At 45.9% G+C, this 26,220-nt stretch overlaps 1 protein-coding gene across 4 annotated transcripts in view; it reads left to right on the top strand.

Moving 5' to 3' along the window:
- Positions 1-26,220, top strand: part of CLCN3 (chloride voltage-gated channel 3) — a 1,376,048-nt gene that overhangs the window by 834,137 nt on the left and 515,691 nt on the right. The window lies entirely within an intron of this gene.

Consider the following 26,220-nt stretch of genomic DNA (forward strand, 5'->3'; position numbering starts at 1 on the left):
ACAAATAAAATGACATCATATCCAGCATCTGAAAAGGCAAAAAAATAATCTGTATGTAAGGCACTTAAACAGCATGAAACTGAAAAAAGAAAGGACAACTCAACAAGGCATTTGTATATCCTCTTGCATACTGTCATTGGTTTCTGATCCAGCCTCTAACATATATAGCTGAAAATCTTCCCAACTGTCTTTCAGCCTGAGGGCAAATGGGATTAGGGAAATCAAAATATTTTCCAATTCGTTTGTGAATGTAAGCTCTCTCTGCCAGCATGATAGTGGGAGCATGTTCAGATTTCTAGGCTAAATGCAGACACTTCTTTGCAATTAAAAAACATACACCTAGATTTGAAAGTCTTATCAGTGTCACCTAAAAGGTATTTTGCAGGGGCAAGATTGGCTGGATTTCAGTAATTGCTTAAAAAGTAATTGATACATCATTCCAAATCTGGAACACTACTGGACAAGCCCAGAACATATGAATGAGTCTGCAGGGTTCCCACCACATTAAGGATACTCATCAACATCATCAAAGGAGAATTTAGAAGCCGTAGCAGGTGTATAGTACAGTCTATTAAGGACCTTAAACTAAATGAGGCAGTGTTTAGCATTGAGGGACAGCTCTTTAGTGAGAAGGCAGTGTCTAATTCAGGCAGAACTGGAGGAAGGGGAGGCTAAAAAGACAAAAAAAGATGTATTTTTAAGTATAAAGTTTCTAATTTTGTGTATTGCCTCACTCATAGCTTGAGGCGGGTGCTTTAATTACACAGGCCCCTAAGCACCATCACCCTTCAAACACATTCCCTTCTGTGAGGAAACTATGATCAATACCAGCCAACAAGTGAAAATGGGAGAAGATATTCTGTCCATCCAATGTCAACCACTCTGAAAAAACCTTTCTCTTAAGTTCGAATAGCTGGAATAGCTCACCATGTTAAGACATACCCTCAAACATAACTTTTCAAATAGGCTTTCCATGAACTAATTTGGAACTAACTTGTGAATGGTCCTTATGGCACTTAATCTGCCCTTAACCAAGCCACCGTACACAGGTGGTTGGGTTTGCTCCATTTGGGCACTTGACGGTATCCCTAGGAATGCAGCCTTTGGGCAAGTTGTAAACGGGCCTACTTGGTCCCTGCCATCTTCCCCTTCTCCCTTCCTGGAGCCCTATCCCACCTCCAGACTCCTTAAAGTGATTTGTGTGTGTACGTGCAAGGTGTCGGAGGGGCGGTGGGGGGGTGCAATGCAAATAAATAAATCTGTAATTGCTCATAAGATATAAGGCATGTAAGAGTGCCAGAAAGAAGTAAACAAGACTGCTGCAATTTGGAAGGGCTCCCACTTTCCTCCCTAACATTCTCTATTATCCTGGAAACTTAGCAGCTGAAAAGTGCCATACATGTTTGCCTATCTGGAAAAGTGATTCTTAGTGGATTGATGTGATCTCTGGTATTAACTGTTGAGACCAACACGTCTTGTAATGAAGTGAAGCTCCTACTTGATTGCGTTTTGTTACCTGCTACATCTGTGTCATGAAAAGTACTGCATGAAAATTCAAGGATTCTGCTGCAGTGCCCTTTCATTATTTGGGGAGGCCACATGGTTGAGAGAGAGTGCCCAAGATCATGTGGCATTTGTCATGGGAGAGACCAGCTGTTCCTTTGTATCCAAGAAGTGGCAAAGGGATAACTGTCACTCAAAAAGCCCTACTAGACAAAATAGCTCTGCTGTAAACCAAAATGAAGGTGAAGAAGCACAGTTTGAAGCTGAACACCCAACTTCAACAACCCTCACAACTCACAGTCCAAACCGTGTCAACCATTCCAATTCTCACTAGTCACCACTCAAGAGGTAGAAAACCTCATCGCCAGTTTAAAACCCTCTAGATGTCAAGGGAATATTTGCCCAGCTATGGCTATAAAGGGAGGAGCAAAGGATCTTGTACCATTCATCACCTCTTTGATTAATGCTTCATTCGAATTTGGCCTAGTCCCTGATAATCTTAAGGAGTCTTGGATCATGCCCCTGCTCAAAAAATCCAATTTAGATCCGAACACCCTTACTAACTACAGTTCCGTTCCTCTTGAAAATCATTGATAGCGCGGCTCACCTCCAGATACAAAAACACTTAGAAGACAACAGCCTCTTAGGCGTGCGTCAATTCGGATTCAGGCCTAGACATGGTAATGAAACTGCCCTCCTTGATTTAAAAATCCATTCGGATGCGTTCAAGGATGAATGCAATATCGCCATTCTACTGCTGCTCGACCTCTCAGCAGCTTTTGATCTGGTCGACCACCAGATCCTTACCAAGCACCTTACTACAGCAGCTGCTTTCTCCACTAATGCCGCTACTTGGATTCAATCCTTTCTAGCAAACAGGGCCATGAAGGTCTTCTCTCCTACATCATCTGCTGATCCAGTTCCAATCTTGTGCGGAGTCCCTCAAGGCTCCTGCATCTCTCCTACCTTATACAATATTTTTATGAAGCTTCTGTTCAACCACCTCGATGGCTTGGGTGTCACCTACATTAACTATGCGGACGACACCCAAGTCCTCATCACTTTGACAGGTTGTTACGACAAGGATGCAAAAATATTAAACAATATCCATCTCCAGATCCAGGCTTGCATGGTCACCCACAGACTTTGCTTAAATGACAAGACAGAGATTCTCATCATAGGCTCTCAATCACGACTAAACAAGTTAGATGCACTCTACAAATCATTCAGCATCAATGGCAACTGCATCTAGCGAGGTGAAAACACTACATATTTACTTACTCTACTCTCTCTTTCTCTAGGCAAATTAATTTAACCGCCTCAACAACAGTGTACACTACCAAGTTGATCAATGCTTGCAAATCGTACCTTTCCACCAAAAGCTGTATCACGCTTGCTAGAGCTCTGATCTTGTCCAAGCTTGATTATTGCAACACTCTATATATAGGCACCAATTAATGTAATCTAAAACTTCAAGTGCTGCAGAATAACGTGCCTAGATCAGCCTTAAATATTCCCAGATCCAGCCATGCCTCAGCAATCAGGCGGGACACACACTGGCTACCAGTGCGAGACCGAATTTCACTGCAAACACTAGTAATCACTCATAAATGCCTGTCCAACACAGCCCCAAAATACCCATCTGATAAATTTACCAGGAGCCAATCCACTAGACCTACCAGATCCAACTAACTACTCCGCCTTAACATTCCAATATACAAATTACAAAAAGCAGGCCGATCAAGTTTCCCCGTTCTAGCTGCCAAGCAATGGACAACCCTGCCTAACGTTCTCAGAGCAGAACCATCCTTCTGGTCCTTCAGAAACAGTGTAATAAAAGCCTGGCTCTTCGTTCAGCAAAACGAACCCACACTCCCGTCCACTCTGTACTAATCATTCAAAGCCTATCCTGCAACTTTGCTGAGACTTGTTATGTAACCCAAGCCAACTCCTATATAAATGTGTATCTGTAACTGTTTGCAATATAACTCTGTAACTATGTACCCAAGCATGAAGCGCCTAGATACCTTAGGGTTAAGTGTGCTCCAACCTGGCTTGGCTAAGAGTTGCCCAAATATGTTCTCCTCCCACTCGCTTACTGTATCATTCCAGCTCCTGGCAGCCAGGAGAGAGAGATAGATAGACTGAACTACCTGCACCACAATTGCTGCCCAACACAGGCCTACAATTGGATGCAAGATGAATCTTCTCCAACCAAAGTACCCCTTTAAAAATATTTGTATATGAGCAAGTGTCACCCATTCTGTTTTTTACTGAGAATTTGACTGTGTTACAGGACTTTGCACACTGTCTTAGACCAGGGGATCAGTGGCTAGCTATGTGAATTCATATATGATGAAGTCCCTGTCAAACTCGGGAACTGACAGTGGGGTGGTCTAAGTGTTAGGCAGAAACCTGTGCAGTTCCCTTAGGGACCACTGCAAAAGGCTTAGGACTACAGGTGTTGGCAGTAAACCCAATTGGTAGCAGTCTGTACCACCCAGATTTACCTGGTAGCTGTGGCTGAGCAGCCACACTATCAAAGTATATAATTATTTATTTAAAGACACACTTATAGAAACACTCCAGCACTATTATTGTAAGCAAGTTCAAAACACAGTCACTATTAATATATATACATCCCTTATTCCTTATTAGACAAGTCTTAGTTAACACCACTTATTCTCAGACAGAGGTGAGCGCTTAACTAAAGATGGCACTCTAATAAGTTATCAAAAAAGGGAGGGAAAGGGCAGAAATTAGAAAAGCACACAACACTAATACTTTAGAAGCACCCAGCAAGGCAGGAAAGTCAAAGTCTACTTGTGAGCAAAAAGTTCAGAGGCCAGGTTCCCTCTTAGAGAGAGTAGAACACCAATGCGCCCAAGATCACACAGTTTAAGAGGCTTGAAAAGTCTTGCAGAGAGTTCAGAAAGGAATTGGTTCAGCTCAGAAAAGTTCAGTTAGCCAGCCAAGGGCCAACCCAAGTGGTAATTTGAGGATTTAAGAGACACCCCACACAGACCGTTGCGAGGGAGGCCAGGCGGACACAGTACCTTGAAAGTGGAGAGGATCCTCCAGCGGGGGCAGTTGTTCCTGGCAGCGGGTGCAAGTCGCGGCGTCATCCAGAGGAAGAGAAGATCTCGACGTGGAGGAAAGCTGAAGGTTGTTACACTGCCAGGGAGAAACCAGCCGCGGAGTTCTTCGGTTAAAAGGTACTACCCTTTTATTCGCGGTAGTGGTAAAACGTGGTATTCCGGTTGCCGGGGTGCTTGGCACAGGCAAGGCGGCCACGAGATGATCCTGGAAGGCGAAAAGGCGGGCAAACTGGTTATCCCCACCAGTCAAAGGAAGAAGACTCTTCGGGATGAAGATCTCCTCTGTCGTTGGAAGAAGTGGTGAGGCGGTTCAGCAGGGCTACACCGGTGGTGTCGTCGTTGCAGGTCGGCTCAGCTTCTCCCTCTTCGGATTCTTTGGTCCTGTGGCGACTTCTGAAGTTCCAGTCCCCAAAGCCCTGCTTTTATGCAGAAAACCCCCATTCATCAGTCATAGCTGTCACTCAAACATGCTAAGTGGTGACCCGGGCGGCTCACCACTGGGCCAATCACACAAGAGTGCGACTTGAGTTGCCGAGGCAACTCAGTCCAGGGTGCCTAAACCCCCCTCCCACACATCCTGTAGACCCAGACAGAGTGGCACCACTTTTGGAGGCTTCTGTGGAGAAGCCCGCCAAAAAGTGGAACAAAGGGCTCGACTTGGGTTGGAGTTACAGAGGCGAACACAAACGCCATTTTAACACCGAGTCCTGGCAAAAAGACCCAACCGGGGAATAAATATTAAATAAATAACCCGGCGGTATCTTTAACATTGCACCAAAAAGTGGTGCGTTTAAAATGAATGGGAAAATCCCATAGAAAATATTCCGGTGGAATATTTTGCGTGGTAACCACTGCCACCAGCCAGAAACTCGATGAGGGGGGACTGCACAGTGCTCCCTCGAAAAACAGACCCAGGGGCAAAACTAATTACCCCTACCAGTACTTCCACACTAGGATGGTTTATACTGGTTCTGTTCCCAATTTAAGACTAATAAAGTCAATGGTGACTTTACATGCCCTGGGAGACAGTAGTCAGTCCCAGGGTATGGAGTCTATGTTTGGGGGTCACTATGACACCCCTGTGTTACTGCACTGAGGGTGCTGTGTAACACACTTACCAAAAACCACATGAAAACCCTATGGAGTAAAAGACCCCATAGCCCATAAAACACATTACAAAGTCAAAGGATATCTCAAATCATGTCTAAGAGTGGGAGGAAAAGAGTCTCCCTCTTAGCAGGAGAAAAAATTAAAACCCAAAAATCCAGCAAAGCTGCTGGGGGACTCACTAGGTTTGGGAAATTAGCCTAACAGAGAATTCTCCCTAACACTAAGGTATTGGGGGTTGCCACTAGCTAGTGGATGCTGTACCCTAATAAGGTATACAGGTGATTTCCAGAGCACCGCCACTGGTTCTCGTAATAAGGGAGGAGGGTAATCCCAGGATCACTGCCCAACCTAAAACACCATTGATATCTGGTGGAAGGGGATAGCTATAAAACCATTGAGGAGCACTGTAATTGTAATTCTGGTGTTCCTAGAGAGCTATTATAACTCCCCAAGCCAGATCCAAGCCCCCAGCGTACGGATTTATACCTTGCTCTTTAAGGAAATATAATTACAGTGATTTGTATTTACCACTGAGTGTGGAAATACATTTCTTTCCTCTGCACAGCTGCTGAAGGAAACAATCGCGAGAATTAATCATACTCTAGCAGACCGTGTGAGCCCTGTGGATCATGTGAGAAACCAGAAGGTATCTCACCCACTAGTCCCCAGGGATCTGTCATCCAGGTCACCAGGACACGGCCATCGCTTTTGGATCCAGCTCCTGGGGGTGGACCAGTGTGGGAGGATCACCTGGGTGACGGGTCTTCGGGGAGTGGGAGTGGAACACCGGATGGGGAGACGCAGTATCCCCTTTCCTAGAACACCTTTAACCATCCTACCAGGTATTTAGGAACTCTACCGCCCCCAGCTTTACAACACAAACACTTTCTCACAGACTGCTATGAGGGAAAACGGACTAACGGACTAACACCCAAGCCGCATATCTGACGTGTCCCAATACAATGGTCCGGCAAGGTACAGGCAATTACTGACCATCACACGCACACCTGACTTCCATTATGCTTCCCCACACGGATAAAAAGCAGAGCACAAGAGAACACTCTGAGCGAGGCAAAGCACACGAGGAAACAGCAGTTCCGAGATGGCAGTTTAACGAGAGAAGAAAGATGGCTTAACAGAAGGGGATCGCCAGGAGGGAAATTCCCTTGACCTTTTCGACAAGCAACCGTTAATTTCACAAGACCTGGAGATTAGAAAGCGTAAGACCAGGAAACCAGCCTGAAGAATCCTGCATTGTGTATCAGCCCTCCCGCGTCAAGAATCAAGGCGGGGAGAATCACCAGCGGCCGTGGTACTGTCCTTAGCTCCAAGAACAAAGCATCGTCAGTGAAATCAACACAGCTGGTGAGTTGAGGAGACCGATACAATACCAGTCTGTGTTGAAGCCAAGGTTGCAAGCAGCAACATTGTATGGCGAGTGCTGGAGCAAACATTGTTAAAACGCATATGATTAAAGACCCGAGTAAAGATGAACTGCTGATGAGTGATTGAACTTCCAAAGCAAGTACCTTTGACAAAGTGGCCCGGCACCGCGTGGGTGCTCACTCGAAGGGCTCTGTAAGGTATTCAACTGAGAAATGACAAAAGTGAAAGCGAGAAAGAAGTTATATCGAGATGAGAGTAATTGTCAATCGAAGTGGTCATGCAATGGGTTGAGCAAAAACCCACGCACATTTGAAGGTCTTTCAATTTTTGGAGTAAAGAAAGTTTGACAAAGTAGATAGTTGGTCCGAGCCCGGCAGAGAGAGATCAATTGAAAGCTTTGTTTAAAGTGCTTCTGAGCCTGGTGGAGGGGGACCCGGGGTGAACAGAATATCACCCAAGAATTTGTACATGTGAAATCCTAAGAAGATGCAACATGACTTTGTTTGTCGTGTTCCATCAGGCCCTCTGAAATAAGAAACTTTGAATGGCAAAGAGACTTTGGCACAGAAGTCCATGATTTTGCAGTTCTGAACTGCATCCTCGTGCTAGAGAAGCCAGAGTCTGTGCTAAGCTCGAGTGTGCTGCCTTGCCCAGTGCTGAAAACGTGGTGAAGGAGAGCTAACTGCTCAGATATCCTGACATATCTTTTCTTGAACACTTTTTTCTTTTGCATAATATCATTTTCCACACTATTTGTATTTAGAGGTAAGCATTGGCAAAAGGTTTATTAGTATAGGCCCTCTTATTTTGACAAGACTTGACTAGGACCGGGTTATTATTTGATGGTCGTAGCTTGCTCCCATCTTTAGATTTAGGATTAGATGGGTGTTTTTCAAACCCAATTGAAGTTCAATAAACACCTTTGAACTGTGATCACTTGTGTCTGTCTTACTGTTTGATATCATGCCTTCCTTACAAAACAGAGAGAAACTAAATTAAACTTCTGTGTATTCGGGGGTTCCAAGATGGCGACGGAAGGGGGAAGACATGTCTGAGGATGCTCCGTCTCCCCCTCCAGGGCCACAATAGTAATGCTAGGCAAAGATGCATATGATATGCTCTCCGAAGCCTGTAAACCGACAGGGGTTTCACGGGGGTGAAACGTCCCGGCATTTATACCAACGAAGCCCCGCAAGGAGTGAGAGCTGCGGGCGGGATCGAGCGCCCCAAGCAGTGCCCCACAGAGACTCACAGCAACCACCGAACCCTAAAGGCGGGAAGAGCCGGGGTCAGCAGCGCAGCGGGTCCGATTGACCATGCAGACAGTAAGCACCCGGAATACACAGGGGCCAGGCGTTCCCCATAGCCGACGGTACTCTGCAATGGGAGCCGGTAATGGTGGGGAAGCACCAGAGCCAACGGAGTGCCCGTGGGTCTGGGAGCGGGAGGCCCGGCGGAGACTCACAGGGACCCCCCTCCCCCAGCATCAGAGTGGGAAGGAGACCAGTCCACAGAATGAAGCACCCGGGGCCCGGACAAGGACCCGTCTCACGAGAGGACTATGGGGGCGGACATGGGGTGGGCCCAGGAGCCGGTGTCCAGCGCCTCCCCCCCACACCCCAAAGGAATACACCCACTACAGGCTATGCTCCAGCAAACACCAGCCCTAGTGTGACACACAAGAAGAGCCCCTTTCCAGCGGTTGGCGTCCGGGGGCGTCCCATGGTGGCCTGCACAAGAGCGCCTCTTCCTCCCCCAAGACAGAAGGACCAAGGAAGACACGGTGCACGCAGAGCGCACAAAGGATGCACCATTTGCAACGGGGTAAGATACAACCCAGAAGCCGCACAGGACACACAGGGCAGTTACCAGCAACACCCTCCCACCCACACTTCAAGCTTCCTATCCAGGGGGGGGTATAGTGAGACCAGGGAGCACGCGGGAGGAGTGATTGGGCCAGTGATTAGAAGGCTTCTCATTGCAATACTCGAGCAAATTTTTAAGTTGCAAGCATAAAAGAAATTTCATGATTGTATTAAAAATGAGAAATATAGAAGCCGGCATGGTTCTAGAGAATGAACAAGTGCAACAAGTACCAGGATGGCACAAAAAGTGGATGCCGATTTTCTTTGTGCATACTATATGCCTGTATGGTGACTCTCGTTTTATTTCTATTCCTAATTTTTCACAGTCTCTATCATGTTAGTACTTCCGCTGAGGTAGAGGTCTGTATGGTTCTTCCTACTATGGGAACTGCCTGAGTGGTAGCAGGCTTCTAAAAGACACAGGAGAGATGCAGAGGAAGGGAAGATAATGAGAAGATAAATACTTATCTAGATAAAGAGGGGATAAATACCTATCTAGACGTTGCAGTATATTTGGGTAATTACATGTGGTATCAGCACATGAGGGAAATAGGCGAAAAATCATCTAAGGAGAGTTGCTATGTCTGTGCTCTCATCTCCTATTCATGAATACAGTCCAAACTTTAATTTCCAGAGAAGTCCCAGAGCACGATGCCAGGTGCCTCGTTCATCTTGCAGCATGTATGACCAGAGGACAATTTCAGGGAAGTTGGGCCACTTTGCGATCGCGATCAAAATGGTTGTTTCCATTCCAGGATGATTATATCAAGACTACACAGATGGAAAGGAGCCTGGATGGGAGAGCAAGATGCTTGTGTACCCTGCAGCAGGACGGGAAGAGGTAGACATTGAAGATCTGAAGAGAATTGATTGCCTTGATATAACAGAAAAAGCTGGACCGCCTGGATGTTGCGAACAAATTCAAGTCTTAGTTTATGGACGGGTGAAGACCACAAAGGGATGGTAAGGAGGACTGATGTCCTGTGCAGCTCATCTACTGAAGCCAGAATATGAGCAAGAGGTGCAGAGAGCGAACAATGGATGTTTGAAGTCATGGGCTAAACATGCCATGCTGCTGACATGGGTAGAAGATGAATCGGGTCCAATGGTTGTGGTCCCATTGGCGAATGCGACATTGTGCTTCAGAAGACACGAAAGGAGCATGTGGGAGATAAGAGAGGCTGCAAAACTACAGTTGACCTTTCCAGGATGGGAGCAGGGACAGCCGTCCTGATAGATCGATATCAGGCTTGCGGGCCTCGAGTCTATATGAAGCTGTCCAAGGATTGGGGAGGAATGTGCTCATCCGTGTTCCAGCATTAGTGATTCCTCAGAGTGACCTGAATATTGCAGAATTTTCAAAGGTAGATGCCCATTTGAGAAAAAGATTGCTTACATTCCTCAATCGAACCAGAAGAGGGAATTATTTCTCAGCCAAGTCAATAGAAGCATATGACGCCATTCCGTATGAACACAGGTTGTTCAGCAAGACTGCTTCAATATTTATGACTATATTCATGCCTGGGATACAGACGATGGGCAATGCCAAATGGTTACAGATTACGAAATGGGAGCTTCTACAGACAATCAACACCACCATAAAGGGATTCAATGCCATCAAGGAAGAGCTGAGGGCCATACGATTGATGACCTTACACAACAGAAGTACTTGACATGATCACAGCGATGGAAGGAGGAGTTTGTGCCAAAATGGGCCATCATGTTACACATTCATACCTTCTCAAAATGACTAGAATTGGACCTTGACAGAGGCCATAACGTTGCTGGCAAACCTGCATAACAAGATGAAAGATGAGACAGAGGACATCATAGATGACAGTTGGTTTGCGTCCATATTCTCATGGATTCTGCAGTGGATGGCAAACATCTTCAAGTTTCTTGGAGAAATATTGGTCATGGTGATGTTTGGATTCTGTGTGATCAGAATTATAATTGCCCAATGCAAGAAAACGGTAAAGAAAGCAGTAGGAATGAAGATCATGCTCAATGTCGAATCAGGGTTTTGATCCAAGGAATTGATTGAAGAAGATGTCAGAAAATACATAAAGGCCAGCATCGTAGCACCTGAACGAACAAGTTCCTGTATTCAAAGAATCATAAGAAGTACGTGGGACGGTGGGTCTATTGCAATCCGAATGGACAGTGCAACTACATGACCTGAAGTGTGGATGAACATGTTAAATCAGCCAGCACCCTCAGGGGGGGTGAAGAAGATCTGGACTCCAAATAAGCACTTATTCAAGAGAAAATATCAAGATGTGGAGACCATTGAAGAGGTGGTCGATGACTTCACCACAGGGCTGAATGTAGAGTAGCAGCTGAATGTCTCTGCAGGAAGTTCTGCCCCCCTACCTCCTATATGTTGGAAGACTGAGGATCGTGCCATGCTTGACACCAGCAGTTGTGACCATACCACAACGAATATTTGAAAGAAGATAACCTTTGAGAAAGCCATTTCAAATGTATCCCCGAAGAGGTGACCATCTGAGGGAGGAACTCCCTGAAGGCATATGAAAAAGAGTGAATGAGAAGCTAGTGACGTCACAAGAGATGAGCGTGACACACTGAGAACACTGGCTGAGGCGAATGCATAAATCCTACAGAAACTGATGACGAAGTTAAGAATTGAGTAAACTTTCATATGCGAAAAGAAGATTGCATGTGTGCGAAGCACTGCAGAAAATACAAACCGTTCAATGACTGTACAGATGCTGTAACGCAAGTAGAATAAGTGATCATAGAAGCTGGCTATATGTAGTGAATAGACTGCAGGCGAAACTGGCATTGTATAGAAACTGGACATCCGTGTCATGAATTTAGTAAGCCCGGACCCATGGAGAGGAAAGACTGAGAACTGTGTCGCAGCAAGAATACGCTGAGCTCGTGGAAAACCTGGGTAATGCCCATTCTAGGTCAAGACCTGAGGCGAGCATTATGCTTGTTCAAAGCTGCCTAACACTACTGTAGCCACAGCTGAAACTGGCTTGAAATAAAAAGTCTTAAACGTAGCCTCAGAAGATCAATCTGCAGACCTTAATATATCATGCAAGGAGGCTAATGCCACAAATGCTTTGGATGCCATCCCTCCCCTGACGGAATGGGCCCCAAAGGTGTTTAAATCTATACCTGCCGAGCACTACACTTCTCTAACCCACCCATCTATGGTGGCCGAGGCTACCGCATGAAAGGGCTTCCTATGCGCTATCAGCAACCCCACTGACCTAACTCCCTCTGTAATCTTCTCGTAATATTTGATGCAACAAGCCACTCGCAGCTTGGGCTCGTCCGGGAAATGCAGGTATGAAATGACTGAGGACGCAGTCTTAGTCCTAGTAATCTGAAAAGCACACCCTTCCATGTAAAACACCTTCCTGTTCACTTCGAGTGCTTAAAAATCGGAGACTCTTCTACATGAGACCAAAAACAATAACATAGCTAGCTTACCAGACAGTCGTTGTTCAGACAACTGATCATTCTCTGGTCACTGCTTGAATAGACGGAAAACTACCTCAACCTCCCACAAGACTGAGCACTTGGGCGCAAGAGACTTAAGTATCTTCACCCCTCGCAACAACCTTACTACGACGGGGTGCTCCACGACCGGCTGCCCTCACACTTTTCGTAGCCTGTGGAATTTGCTGACTTGTATATCCCTAATGTGTGAAAAGCTCACCCATCCTGAGATAACTCTGCTTAAAAAATTCAGGACCTGCACTACAGGTGCCGAAACGGGATGAACACGCTGCTGCGCTCACCATTCTTCCCACTTGGCCCATGCAGCGTCATGGCTCTTAAGGGTGGAAGGCACCTATGAATTTCTGATACAATCTGCAGCTGCTCTCGATAGGCCTGGCAAGTCCCATTGTTGCCTGAAATTCTGCACGTCACTGGCTGCCCACTGACCCTGCCTATAGTAGAGGATGTACCTGACCCTCCCGGTTTCACAATTGGTCTGACTTCCATAATCACTCTTGGAAAATCCAAAGAAATTTCCATCAGAATCGGAAAACACGCTTGCGATTTCCTGTTCCTTGCAAACTATCGCTAGGGCCCTCGCTAACATGATGAACGGGGGGAAAGGCATAGTGCTGTGCCCCGTCCAACTGTGAAGGAACGCGTCTATCCCTAGCGCTTCTTGGTCCAGCCTCCAGCTGTAATACCTGGGTATCTGTGCGTTCAGCCTGGAAGCAAAAAGATCTACCTCACTGGTCCCCAGACGACCTGTAACTATAAGAACACTGGCATGCTCAACCTTCAATCGCTGGCATCCTCCACGTATCTGGAGTTCGTCCGCGACCACATTCTGCTTCCCTGGTAGATATTCCGCCGCTATCACTAGCTTCTTCTTCAGACAATAATGCGAGAAGTCCTTCGCTATCGCCACTAGCATTCGCAATCTCGTTCCTCCTCATTTGTTTATTTATCGTACTGCTGAGATATTGCCCATCCTCAACAGAATGCAGCAATTCACCTTCTCTTAGGTGAACGCCTTCACTGCGAAAGAACCTGCGAGCAGCTCCAAGCAGTTTATGTGCAACTGCAGCTCTTCTGCAGACCACTTGCCTATGAGCTGCAGTTGGCCGCACCTGGTGCCCCAACCTGGCCTACTTGCGTCCAATTCTATCACTAACTGGCACGTCTCCAAAGATGGCCCTGCCGTTCCAGGCAACCACCAGTGCTGCTCCACATTCCCCCTTTCGTCTAACGGTACTACCTGATGGTATCTCACACCTCCCTGCAGGTGTCTGATCTTTAGCCTCTGCAGTGCCCTGTAGCGTGGGGGCCCTGGAAATATCGCTTGGATCGAGGCTGCCAACAGCCCTACTATCCTTGCTAGACTGAAAGAGAAATGAGCGTCTGCTGGACTGCTATCCTCAGTTCTTTCTTTCTTGCCCTCATCTTTGGTTTAGGCAATTCGAAGGTGGATTTCCTGGTGTCTTCCACAAACCCCAGGAACGCCATCCGTTGTCTCGCAATTAACTCCGACTTTTCTTGATTGACGACAGAAGGGCACCCACCCAGTGCTCTTGACTCACTAATGGTGCTTTGCGCAGGATCAGGATATCGTCCAGGTAAATAATTATCCTGATCCCTCTCTCCCTGATGGCTTCCGCCACTGGTCTCACCTTCGTGAATGCCCTGGGAGCCGAGGCTAGGCCGAAAGGCAGACACACGAACTGCCAACTCTGTCCTCTCCAGAAAAACTTGAGGAACTGTCTGTGCTACTGTGCTATCGGAATGGTCAGGTAGGCGTCCTTCAAATCTAACCTTGCCATCCAATCTCCTTTGTGAAGAAAGTCCCTGAGGAGGTGAATACCCTCCATCTTGAAGTGCCTGTAAACTAACCAACCGTTCAACTCTTTCATGTTGATGACAGGCTTCATCTTTCCCTTCCTGTGTACTAGGAACATGTTGATGTAAAAACTGGCTAGTCCTGAGGGACACAGTTCTATAGCTACCTTCTCTAACAGACCGCATAACTCTGCCTCGAGGAGACTCTCCTCCTTCTTTGTCATGATCTCCTCCAGGGTTGTAGGGTTGGGATCAAGTATTCAGGCCAGAAAGGATTCTTGGTGCAGATCTGTGGGGGCTAGATGGGTATTAGCATGGAAAAACTGGCGTTCGCGCATTCCTCAATACCAAAATGGCAGTGGGCTGCCATAGAGATCCAATGATTAACAATGTCCTTTAAGATGGCCGCCCTGCGGGTCACAGACTAAGTAGCTATTGAGAACTAGTAGTTAAGCATGGAGGACTATAAAAGGCCCGACCCCGCAATAACACGCGCTTCGCGTTAGTTCCCCTGACAGCGGTGTAACTCTACCGGCACTCAGCTCACAGACCTGTAAAAGACAATAGAAAGTCATGTTATGAACTTGTTGAATTAACAGAAAATCTGCAGACCTAAGTTTGTTAACGTACCTGACAAGAATTTCCGCAGCAGCAGTCCTCCGACTGGTGACTTCTTTCTCCATAGTTCCGCGGTTCAGTCAGCAACCTTCTTCCTCAGCCGCCGCTTCACTGTTGAATCCTCTGACCTCCGACAACCTATAAAGACAAGGTACCATAGTTAAAGAAAGAACATTAAAGACATTGTAGCGAGTGAAAATAAAACTAAGCACTTACGTACCTGAAGCTCCGACAAACTCTCCCAAGCATTCCAAAGCGTGGTCTCACAGAGAGAGTACCATAACTTGGTAATGAAGGTATGTAGCGCTGCGTGACTTTCCCAATTATGCGCACATTCTTACCTCAAGAGAAGACTTCATGTTTTTTCTTCGACACCCGTGTTCCTCAAGTGAAACTTCTCTCTTCTACGAACCTGCAAAAGAAAGAGTTGTTAAGCTTTACTTCAAGAGAGAGTACTCTCCTCAGAACCTTTTTTTCTCTGAGACTTCACCACCCAACTGACTAAAAACAAAAGATCCCGCCAAGAATAAAGACACTTACCTTAAGAGGCCTTTTCAACTTTTTCCAGCCTTAGTTCTTCTTGTGCCTCACCACCAACGCACCCCTGCACGAAAGCAGGATGGAGAGCTCCCTAACATCAAAACACAGGCTAGGAGGAGAACGGGGCACATAGAAACTATAGGGCAGTCAGCAGGGTGGGTAAAAAGGGTGAGCCATAGTATAGTGACCACATAACATTTATTCCAATAGCCCTCCTTTTTACTCTTTCCTGTATGACAGGGGAATTTCCTGTTTAACCAGTGATGTCAGATCACAAGAGGTCCCAGACCATTTACGCTCCTGCGGGGACAAGGCAAATGTTACATCCTTTGCCATTCTGAGCTGCGTCGGGGCATGCGCCTACTGAGGTAAACCCACGAACTCCAGCCTGAAACCTGCTACCGTCTGCAAAACCCAAGCATCGCTAGATAGCTCGCCCTCTATGACCATGGGAGACCCTTCCCCTTGAGGGGAAAAAGGCATCCTGCTGTCTACTCTCCCAGTATTGGGCTCTGGGATCTTGAGTCCTCCTTGTTGAGTTTGAAACCACCGGACGAACAGCCTCTGTGACGGCCGGTCCCAGCGAAAACCTGTCTGGGAAATACCTTGCAGATGGACGTCTGGGCCTTCTCCAGAGCCGTGTAGGTCCCCACGAACCGGGACATCTCTTTTGCAAAGGTCTCCCCGAAAAGCATACCTTGGGCTGACTCCCCGCCTCGTAGTTGGCGAGTTTCCTAGCTTACTGTCTATCTTGACAAAAAGACTATGCCGCCTCTCCGAGGATAACGCGCAACTGGGGTTACTGTGAGAAACCAATGGGTGTCTCACCAAGTCCCTGGGGATCTCTCTCAGGTGGCCACAGCACGGCCATCGCCTTTCGATCCAGTCCCTGGGTGTGGACCAGTACCGGAGGATCATCTGGGTGAGGGGTCTTCGAGGAGTGGGGGTGAGACGCGGTAGTCCCCCCCTTTCCCGTACACCTGACCTATCCTATCTCCTAAGATTCTCCAATGTCCCAACTCCCCCCGCCCCCACTTTGAACACTGGGCCGAGGAAGGGGGCGACTGAGAGCAAAGAGGCTAACGGTTACACATCTCATTGGACATGTCCCGGTGATCCGGTCAGGCAGAGTCAGGCACTTGACTTGAAGTGCATGCACATGGTGCCAATTAGCTCTCCTCACACGGATAAAAGGCGGAACCTAGTGACACACTCTGAGCAAGATGAATACAAGCAAGAGCAGAACTTTCAGGGCGAAGGCGAATCTACTGGAGCAGAGCGATGGATCGATGGACGAGAACACGGGGTAGAGCACCCCAGGAGTTACCCACAGGAGGTCACTGCCTCCAAAAGGCCCTGAAAGACAAGTGGAGAAGGCCAAAACACAGTCAAGAAAGACTGCATTGTGTTTCAAAGACGCCAGCTACCCTCCCGGGTGAACAACAGAGTTGGGGAGGCGAGGCAAAGCCTGTGGTACTAATCTTGACTCGGCAAAAGTCAAAGAAATGCACATAGCCGGTGAGTTGGCAAGCGACATGAAAGTATGTTAAAGATTGAAGTGGGAATAATATATCGCATAATTGAAGGCTGCACGCAAGTGGATGAAACGCGAAGAAAGAACAGTGAACTTTGAGAAAGTCGAAGTGGAGCGAACTCTGAGAAAGTCGAAGTGGTCATGCGGATGTCTATAGTAAAAGCCTTTCACATTCGAAAGTCTTCGGCATCAGTAAAAGGTCTGAGCCCGACTGAGGGAGACCGGAAGTGTGATAATTTAGGAGAAGGGAACCCCTAAATGATGTGAATTAAGCTTGTGGAAGGGAATCCCCGCAAATGTTATTTTTGAAAGGTCCGACTGAGGGAGACCTACGTGAACTTTGTGCTTTGAAAGGTCTGAGCCCGACTGAGGGAGACAGGCGTGAACTTTTTGTTGAACTGTGTTTTGAAAGCTTGAATGAGCGACTTCAACGTGGAAGTCCAGAGTGTCCTCGATCGACATTTTAAAATACCTTTGTTTTGAGATGTGAGCCAGAGTGTGTCATCCTGTCGGTGGAGACCGTCTTACTCCGTGCTGTCCAACATGAGGAGGAGAGCGGACTCATTTATTCTTTATATTCTAACACTGATTTCCCTTTGTATGCTAATTCCCTTTACACACTTTTTGTACAAGAGATAAGGGCAGGCATTAGGTTTTGTTAGTGTAGACCGTTTTGATTTGACAGACTCAACTAGGTCTGTTTTATTTATTATTTAATGGTTGAGACTTCTCCCATCCTAGCTATAGGGCAAAGTAGGAGTTTTTCCAAACCCTGAAAATTGAATAAAGGTTTTACAAATTGTACCTTTTGTGTCAGTGTCATATTTGTGATACCATGCCTCCCTTAGATTACCCTGTAAGAATATTGCGCTCTGTGCCAAACTGGCTAGGGTGGTTGCATCTATAGATTCACTGGTATCCTTGGCTCTTTCCATTATTTTAGCTAGGGGGGCTCTGCCATGTCCAGGACTTTATCCTGGCAACCTTTAAAGGCCTGGTCAGCACCTAGTCTTACCTGTTACATGGCTTGGTGACGAATGTGACCATCTTGGCGTCCAGTTCAGGTGTCTCCATAAACTTGCGTTGGAGCTCCGGCCTGGGGCATTCTACCCTAATGCTGAACCGCACCTCTCTCTCCAGCGATTTACGAATATGTTTTACTTTGTATTGGGCCACTCTCTATGGTGACCATTCAGTGGACTTTGGATGTCAAATACCTTCGGGATCAAACAGGTCACCCATGTCGTCCCCTACTTCTGCATTTGTCAAGGCCAACTCTGTACTCTTGGGACCACTACCCTTGCCACTACTGTCCACATTGTTGTCAGGGCATCCTTTTCATCCTCCCCTTCTGAGGTTTCACCGCCATCATTGGTTGCCCCTGTGTTAATCGCCCCTGGGGTAGGCGGTAAGAGGTTCGGCACCGCCGTTCTCCCTAGAAAAGCCCTCTTCAATTTGGCAAAGGGGTCAGCCACCTCCTGGGGCATCTTTTGGGCCCCTACTTTCTGACCCGGGGGCTAGAGGAGTGGGGGGATCTTCCAGGTCTTGTCCTCCCCCTTATGCACATCTCGTTTCTTGTCATTGCCAGGGATAAGCGCCCTTCCTCTTTTTAGGAGTCATCCCTGTCGCAGCAATGAGGGATTCCAGGGCTGTCAAGCGTTCCTGGATAGGCTACACTTGTGAAACCGCTACAAGCCAGTGAGTCTCCTAGGACTCTCTTAAAACTCAGGGACAGGTCTCTGTTGCCTTCCAGCTCCTCATCACTATATTTAGGTGTGGTGCTCTCTAGCTCCATTATATACTCCCTTCAAGGAAATTTGCACCAACTTTTTTTTCTTTTTTTTAATATGAATTTGTTGCCCTTTAAAAGTGTGCCTTCAGGGCCTGAACGTAGCAGGCTGCAGTAGGACAGAGAATCTCCACCTTGCGCACTGTGCGTGTTATCCCCATGGACAGTAGTCACTAATTGGCAGCAACAATGGAAAAACTCTTAACTTCTCCGTGTTTGGAGGATCTAACGCATCTGCACGTCTGTGCGTCGGGTGCTTTGGGCTTCCGCTAGGCCCTCTAACTCGGCTTTTCTGCTGAAAAGGACCTACGCGGAGTGTGCTTGAGCCTTGGGGAGCGCACCGGTCACCCGAAGCGAGCGCGTTGATAGCCGTCCTGGTGCTTTCCCCGGGTGATGCTGTGCGACAACAATGGGATAAGAAAATATGCGGCTGCTGCCGCACGTAATATATGTAGTCAGTGAAATGACGAACACAGCAATCACCACCCGTAATAGGTATCATGAGACACTTCCAATGTAAAAAGAATAGGCTAGATATCCCGAGGGTGCGTTACTCCACAAATACTGCCTATTATGTTATACCCACACTCCAGACAATCTATGCTCTGCAGTCTAACACCATAATCTAAAATAATTACCACATTACTGCCTTGTAGCCATATACATAAAAGAGAAAATAAACACGGTGACTTATCTGCTTGAAAGAGCAGCAAAGAAAGAGGAGGCTGCACAGGCAGGACATGACATAAGGGCTGTGCTGGTCCAGGATTGGTTGTTTGACAAGATACAAAACTACAGAGACACTAGGGACTTCTGGGGATGTGTAGTCCTGTGTAATGGAATTTCCAATCGAATTTAAATGTTTTACTGTTTAAAAAAACAAAACAATTTAACAGAAAAAGTAAGATTTCAAGATGCTGCTGTGAAGAGTGGCATTAAAGAGTTAAGCATAATCCATGCCTCCGGTCTTGACATCAAATTTCAGTTGGTAAGTTACAATTGATGGTTTCTTCCAGACTAGTTTTTTCCCTCTGCCAACTATAATATGCTGCAGATGTTAACACCAGCGATTCAGCGCCATATATCATGGACCAGAATTGATCCGAGCCAAATAATTCAAATTTCGTATACTCCTTCAGATAAAGGTGGCTGAAAGCTGAGCATTGAGCAAGGATATGTCTACAAGTCTCTACCTGTACCTTACATAAACGGTACAGGCGCATGTCCCTAGTCATGCCATTACAGGCTCCAGTATTTGCCAAAACTGGTAAGATATCAAAGCGTACATATATCATAAAGCGAATCGGTGTGGGAAGGCGAAGTTTTACCAAGTAGGTGCGTGGTACCTCATTAAACATTTCCTGTTGGGAGTAAATGATATACTTACGCAATGTAGCTAAATGGGCAAGAGATTGTCATTGATAATTTACTCATCAAAATAAGAACATCCGATTCAGAATCAGATGGCAAACCAATATCTGAAGAGTGTCTTTACTAACATCTACATATTTATATATCGTGTACTGTGTGTGAATCGCCTTCAGCGCTCTATGGAGTGGGAATAAAAAGGTGTCCGGAGCAAGAGAAGCATATTTAATCTTGACCCAAAATCTACATGCTGCTTCTTTCTAGAGGGACTTCTGTGATTGAAGGCCAAGTTCCAGTCTAATTGCCTCTACTGGAACCGATCTAGGAAGGGCTAGGGAAGACCGTAAAACTCTTGCTTCCAGTTTTACCAACCATGCTACCGCCTTTTCAGGCATAATTTCTAGTGCATAAAGGATAGCCGTTACAATGGAAGTCCTTTATACTTTTATCTTCGCTTCCACTGAATTGCCACAATATTTAACGATCACTTTCCTCAAGGCTAGCCATTTCAGCCATCTCTTAATAGATGTGGTCTCAGCATAATGAACACATGATGGAGTAGCCTTTATGTGGATCCCCAAGTACTTGTATATACTGATTTGTTCTATTCTAATTTCCCCCATTTTCCATTCTAAGGTCTTCGATCAGTACCCTTTTTTCCCAATGGTCATAATTTTAGTTTTTGCCAGATTTACTTTTAGACCATTAACTTGAGCGTACTCATATAAGGCATTCAAAGAGCGTTACAATCCTACTGGAGTTCTATGTAATATCACTGTGTCATCAGTGTATGTTAACTAGGGAATATCTACACTTCCATAATGGGGGGGATAGTTATTAACAGTCTCTAATACCTGAAATAAATTTGCAACATATAAATTAAAAAGCAAAGGGGAAAGAGCACAGCCCTGTTTGAGACCAATATTAGTATTGAAAGGCTGAGATAACACTTCCTCTTGCGATAATCTAATCCGAACACTAGTGTCACTATACAGCAATTTTATAAAATGCAAGAGGGAGTGATCAATACCTTAGTGTCAATATTGCCCATAATTTGGTATGTATAGCAGTATCAAATGCAGACGAAACATAAATACTGGATATGCATAAGTATCAGCAATTCTAGTTGAAAGACTACAAGTGGATGAATGGTGCTAATTCCCTTTCTAAAACCGGCCTGGGCACGGTGCAATAGGTTTTTTGTAGTCGCCCATTCTGACAGCATGTTTTGCAGCAGATTGCCAAAGAATTTTGCACCACAATCTAACATTGTAAGTAAACGATCGTTTTAAGGCAATGTAAATGGGCCCTTCTTCTGAATGGGGACCCATATAGATCCTTGCCAATAAATAGGAATAGAGGCTTGTTCACTACATACATACATAAAAATACTGCTCTTTGAGCAATGCCGCCAAGACATCTGGATCCTTCATGTCAATATTACAGAGGCCATCCGGTCCAGAGACTCTAGAATGTTTAGCCTTTTTAATAAGTCCTGCAATATCTGCTTGCTTAGTGCAATACAAACTGCAGAGTCAATCATAGATACAGATGGTTCTTTCAGTTTTTCTGCATTAGGGTCCCAAAATCATTCTTTTATATAGGATCCCTAATTATCTTCAGAAATACCGCACACTTGAATGGTGGACGTTTTATCTCTATATGATCGGAGAACATACCAACATTGTTTTTGAATCATGCGTTTGATTAAGAGATTGATACAACTCCATTTTGCTGATGTATCTTGGAATTGATCATTACGCAGCCAGCGTTTTGTAAGAGGATCTGGCTTTGACTATATTTTGCTTTTTTCATTTTTGCAATAGCTATATCATACAGGCCTTCTTCATTCCTAGGACCCAGGTAAGTCACCAGAGGCAGAGCCGAATTTGGCCATACAACATTCATCAATGAACCCAGGTCCCAGGAACAATCCCTCAAGATTTCAATCACTGGCTTCCGCAATTGGGATAGAGAGGTATGGAAGTTATGTATGTTAGATGTAGGCCACATCAATTGATTTCCCTGTACGTTCGCCATATGGGAATTCCTAAGATGGTCATATTGGCGGTTAGCGTAAATGGAGCACCTTATGTGCAACATGGCATGATCACTTATAGCTACCCAGTTTTTACAGTACTCAGGTTACAAGTCCGTGATTATAGGATTAACAAAAACAAAATCAAAACAACTACTTTGAACGCCATTTGACCAGGTGGCATTTTCCTTGGAGAAAGAATGGATACAAGTCGAATTCGGCCAATAATTCCAGCATGCTCGATCCTTTTTCCTAGAACTAGAATTGTGTGCGTGCCAGTCAAAACCATTGAAGTCCAGGCTGCAGTCTGCATTGAAGTCTCCCGTGAGAATTGCACCCCCTTTACAGTTCTGTATAGACCATGCTTGTAGGGTATCAGAGACTACTTCCATCAGTTCCGCAGTCATCGCAACCCCCAGAGAATCGTAAACTGTAGCAACCAACGACCCCCTGATCCCTTAGGAAAACTGAATAAAATAGCAGCAAGAAGGTTTTTATGTTCTCGAGTTCCTAGCCATTGAGATAGGAGTACTCATTTTTTGAGCCAATGCATCAATCTCTGTTAGGGCGGCCAGCCAGTGGCTTTGCAGACAAATTAAATAATGAGAAGCCATCCATGCTAAATGGAGTAATTAACCACGTTTCTTGGAGGAAAAAAAGTAGTAGATTCATTATTTTATTCAGACCCTTTGAGTCACTAAGGAAAGAATGATGCCCCTGGGAATTCCAGGATAGGACATCGAAAGTGCTCATTTCTGGTTGCAGATCATGTCAATTGTACTGATTAGCACATTAATCCAACTGCCTGTCATCCTGAGTTGGCCCTTTCTCTACCGTACTTATTGGCATAGTCATGGGAGTTTCCCTTTGGATAACTGGCACCCATGTCCTGGGAGTTTTGGTCAATTACCTGATAGTAGCTATTGGTTTTTGAGAGATAATTAGTAGACTGGAATATTAGGACCTCAAATCCTAGTTCATAGAAAGTGTTTACATGTCTACAAATTGGTTCTGCCACGACAGAAGATACAAACGTCGCAAGAACCCAGTCTGCTGGACTATCTGGTGTGGGTAATTCCAATCTCTCAATATTCTCCAATAAAATGATAGAAAAATCAGATATTGAATGTAAAAGTTCCAACAGTCTTGCGAATTCTTTTTAAAAAAGGACTTCTGTTGGTAGAATTAATCTCAATCTTTACATGTTTTGAACCCATGTGCCAATCCAGCTCCCCCTTGTATCTTTGATTTTGTAATATCGTATCCTGTGTGGATTCTGCATTTCTTGCACATATCTTCCAATTAGGGCTAGCCTCATGCATACTCATGAGAGATGATACCGGTAGGACTTGGTCTACAGAACGTACATTGTTAGTAATAGTCATAACATTTCCTAGATAAAAAGGTTGTAGTCGTGCTTTTGTTTGCCATGTTCACGGTACTGGCCGTCTTAACAGATATGGTGTCATGCATAGTTAGAGATAGGGGGCCACTGGGGCCCACAACGGTAGGAGAAATGTGAAGCGCTACCCTGTTGACTGGGTTTGATTGAATTTTCCCAATTGTTTCACTACCTTATTTGAGGGTGGGATTTTAGCAGGATGGGCGGTGGCTTGAACCCATCTATCCAAAGGACCCTGCAATGTGACTTGTCTAGTGTTTCCCTCCCCCGGGTCCTTAATGACAATATAATGACCCATCATTGTAGTCATTTCTTTCACATCAACCACTTTCTTGGAAGCTTTGTGTATTGGAGGTTTTTCGAAAGCAACTCATTTAATATGCCTATTTGAGTGGAGGATTGACGTTTTTACCTTTTGCTTTTTCTGTTTTTTTCCTGGGAAGGACATAAGGGATTTTTCCATTAACAAAGCCTCCTGAGTCCGACTCCTCCTATCTTGCCGTAACTTTGGCCTGATCTTGATGGATGACTATAACTGCACTGACTTGAGTCTCCCCAGTTGATAGTTGAACCTGGTCTTGTTGCGTCAGGCAGGCAGAGGTAGTCTCTCCCGCCTCAGCCACTTATGTCTGGATATCTAGGTTTGGGGCTGAGGATGCGTTAATAATAATGTCCACCATCATTGCAGTAATGTGATTTATTTCCCGCTGGTCCTTTGACAGTTTAGCGCATAACAGGAACAGGGCATCTACCTTTGATGCGATTGAGTCCAGTTTAGATATTATCCGCGTATTCATGGAATTTCTCCCCTTAAACGTAGTAGTCTCAGGGCTTGTGACGTCAGTGTCAGTTTCGCTTACATCAACCGATATTTCAGATGGTGCCACTAACTTCTCCAGATCAGGTGATGCTGATAAATTGGTACCAATGATATTTTCGTAGTCTGTCCTTGGAAGGTTTGTTATTTTGCTAGAAGTCTAAACATACGTTTAATTTAAAAGTGAACCATTATTATCGATGGTAGGGGAACAATGCAGGGTGCTTTTAGCGCTGATATTGGCATTTCCATTTACTGGGCATGACTTATCCAATATTTCCCCCGGTCTATTGTCTCTTCTCACGGTAGCGGAGCCCTTTTTTAATTGAAGTATCCATTCATTTTCTGTTGCGCATCTCCCGCAACCTTTATCGGCTCCTTTTTACCCATTTCCGGGCGGGGAAGAATGTTTGAATTTTGGCCACCACACAAGTGATCCCGAACTCTTTTTCCAGAGCGGGAGACAGCACTACGGTGGCCCTATCTATGTAATTTGCTGTTTATCATAGTGACTGAGGTGGGTTTGGTGGTTACTATTACAGCTGGAAGTTAATGTCCGGGAGAGTCAGGCTCTCTAGTTCATATGTTACTATATATCAAACAGCTGCAGGCCCTAGAAAGCAAGCTCTGCAGTGAATTGAAAGAGCAACCTCTCCCATGTTAACACTTCATCTCACCTTCAACTCTATTAAAGTCCCAGTCACCGGCTCCCGCTCACCGCAGTCTGCCAGTCTGCACTCCCCAAGCACTCACGAAATGCGCATGTGCAACCTCTCTTCGTAGAACTTCCAGTAGAGAGGCAGGACTTCCTCTTTCTCTGCCAATCTGAAAAGACTTCTGGGGTGTATAGCGCTAAATGAGGGTGTTGTCTGCCAGTCTGCACTCACAAAAGGCCACTTGGATATATCAAAGATGAGGAATACACAGGAGGAACATCTAGTCGAAAGAACATTACCACAGGTAAGTAACTTGTTCTTCTCTGCTCCTCCAAAAGAGGATTGCCTGGAGACGGACTATAAGGTGACAGATACAGCTACTAAGTACCTTTGCACCCAGTCCTGCCCAGACTCAGTGTTATCAGCGGCTGCGTGGAAGAGATCAGCCAATCCCCCTTCTCCATGCATGGTATGGCCTGATAAAGAGGGTAAGCTACCGGACTCCTTTGGAAAAAGGGTAATTTCCACGGCTGCTACAACCACCAAGGCAGCCAACTCATTGGCCATCCTCTCATGTACGGCCGCAAGTTATGGTACAAGATGGGTCCCATCTTGGATTTTCTGCCGGATGATAAGAGACGAGGCCCTAGTGCTGTTGGACCATGCCATTTGATGGGGTGGTCATGTTTGGGAAGAAAGTGGACGAGACCCTACAGGCCATCAAGGCTGATATGGACACCTCACGCTCCCTTGGCACCCTGCAGCAGCAGACAGCCTTTTTGTTCGAGTGATGGATATTTTTTCAAGGACCTCCAGAGTTTACAGGCCTTCCTACCGCCCTCCATTTCATACCAACTTGCAGGAGGCATACAGGGGAAGATCGCAAACGTACAAGGGTACTCAGCAACAACGCAGATCTTCCTCCAGACTGCAAACCCCCCCCCCCCCCCCCAGCAGGCCTGACCAGTTCCAGAACCCATGTCCCCACTTCAGCACCCCATGGAGAGGCCGGATGTTGCAATTTGCCGATCAGTGGGAAAACATTGCACTGACTAATAGGTGCTCAACGTCATTCGACGTGTTCACACCCTCAAGTTTCTGGGCGAATAGCCCTCCCTCCATCCCTCCGTACCAACTCTCCTACAAGAAGTAACGTCCCTTCCTGGGTTCACGGCTTAACACC

The sequence above is a fragment of the Ambystoma mexicanum genome, chromosome 6q (assembly GCF_040938575.1).
Source record: "Ambystoma mexicanum isolate Mex_15411 chromosome 6q, UKY_AmexF1_1, whole genome shotgun sequence".
Taxonomy (NCBI): domain Eukaryota; kingdom Metazoa; phylum Chordata; class Amphibia; order Caudata; family Ambystomatidae; genus Ambystoma; species Ambystoma mexicanum.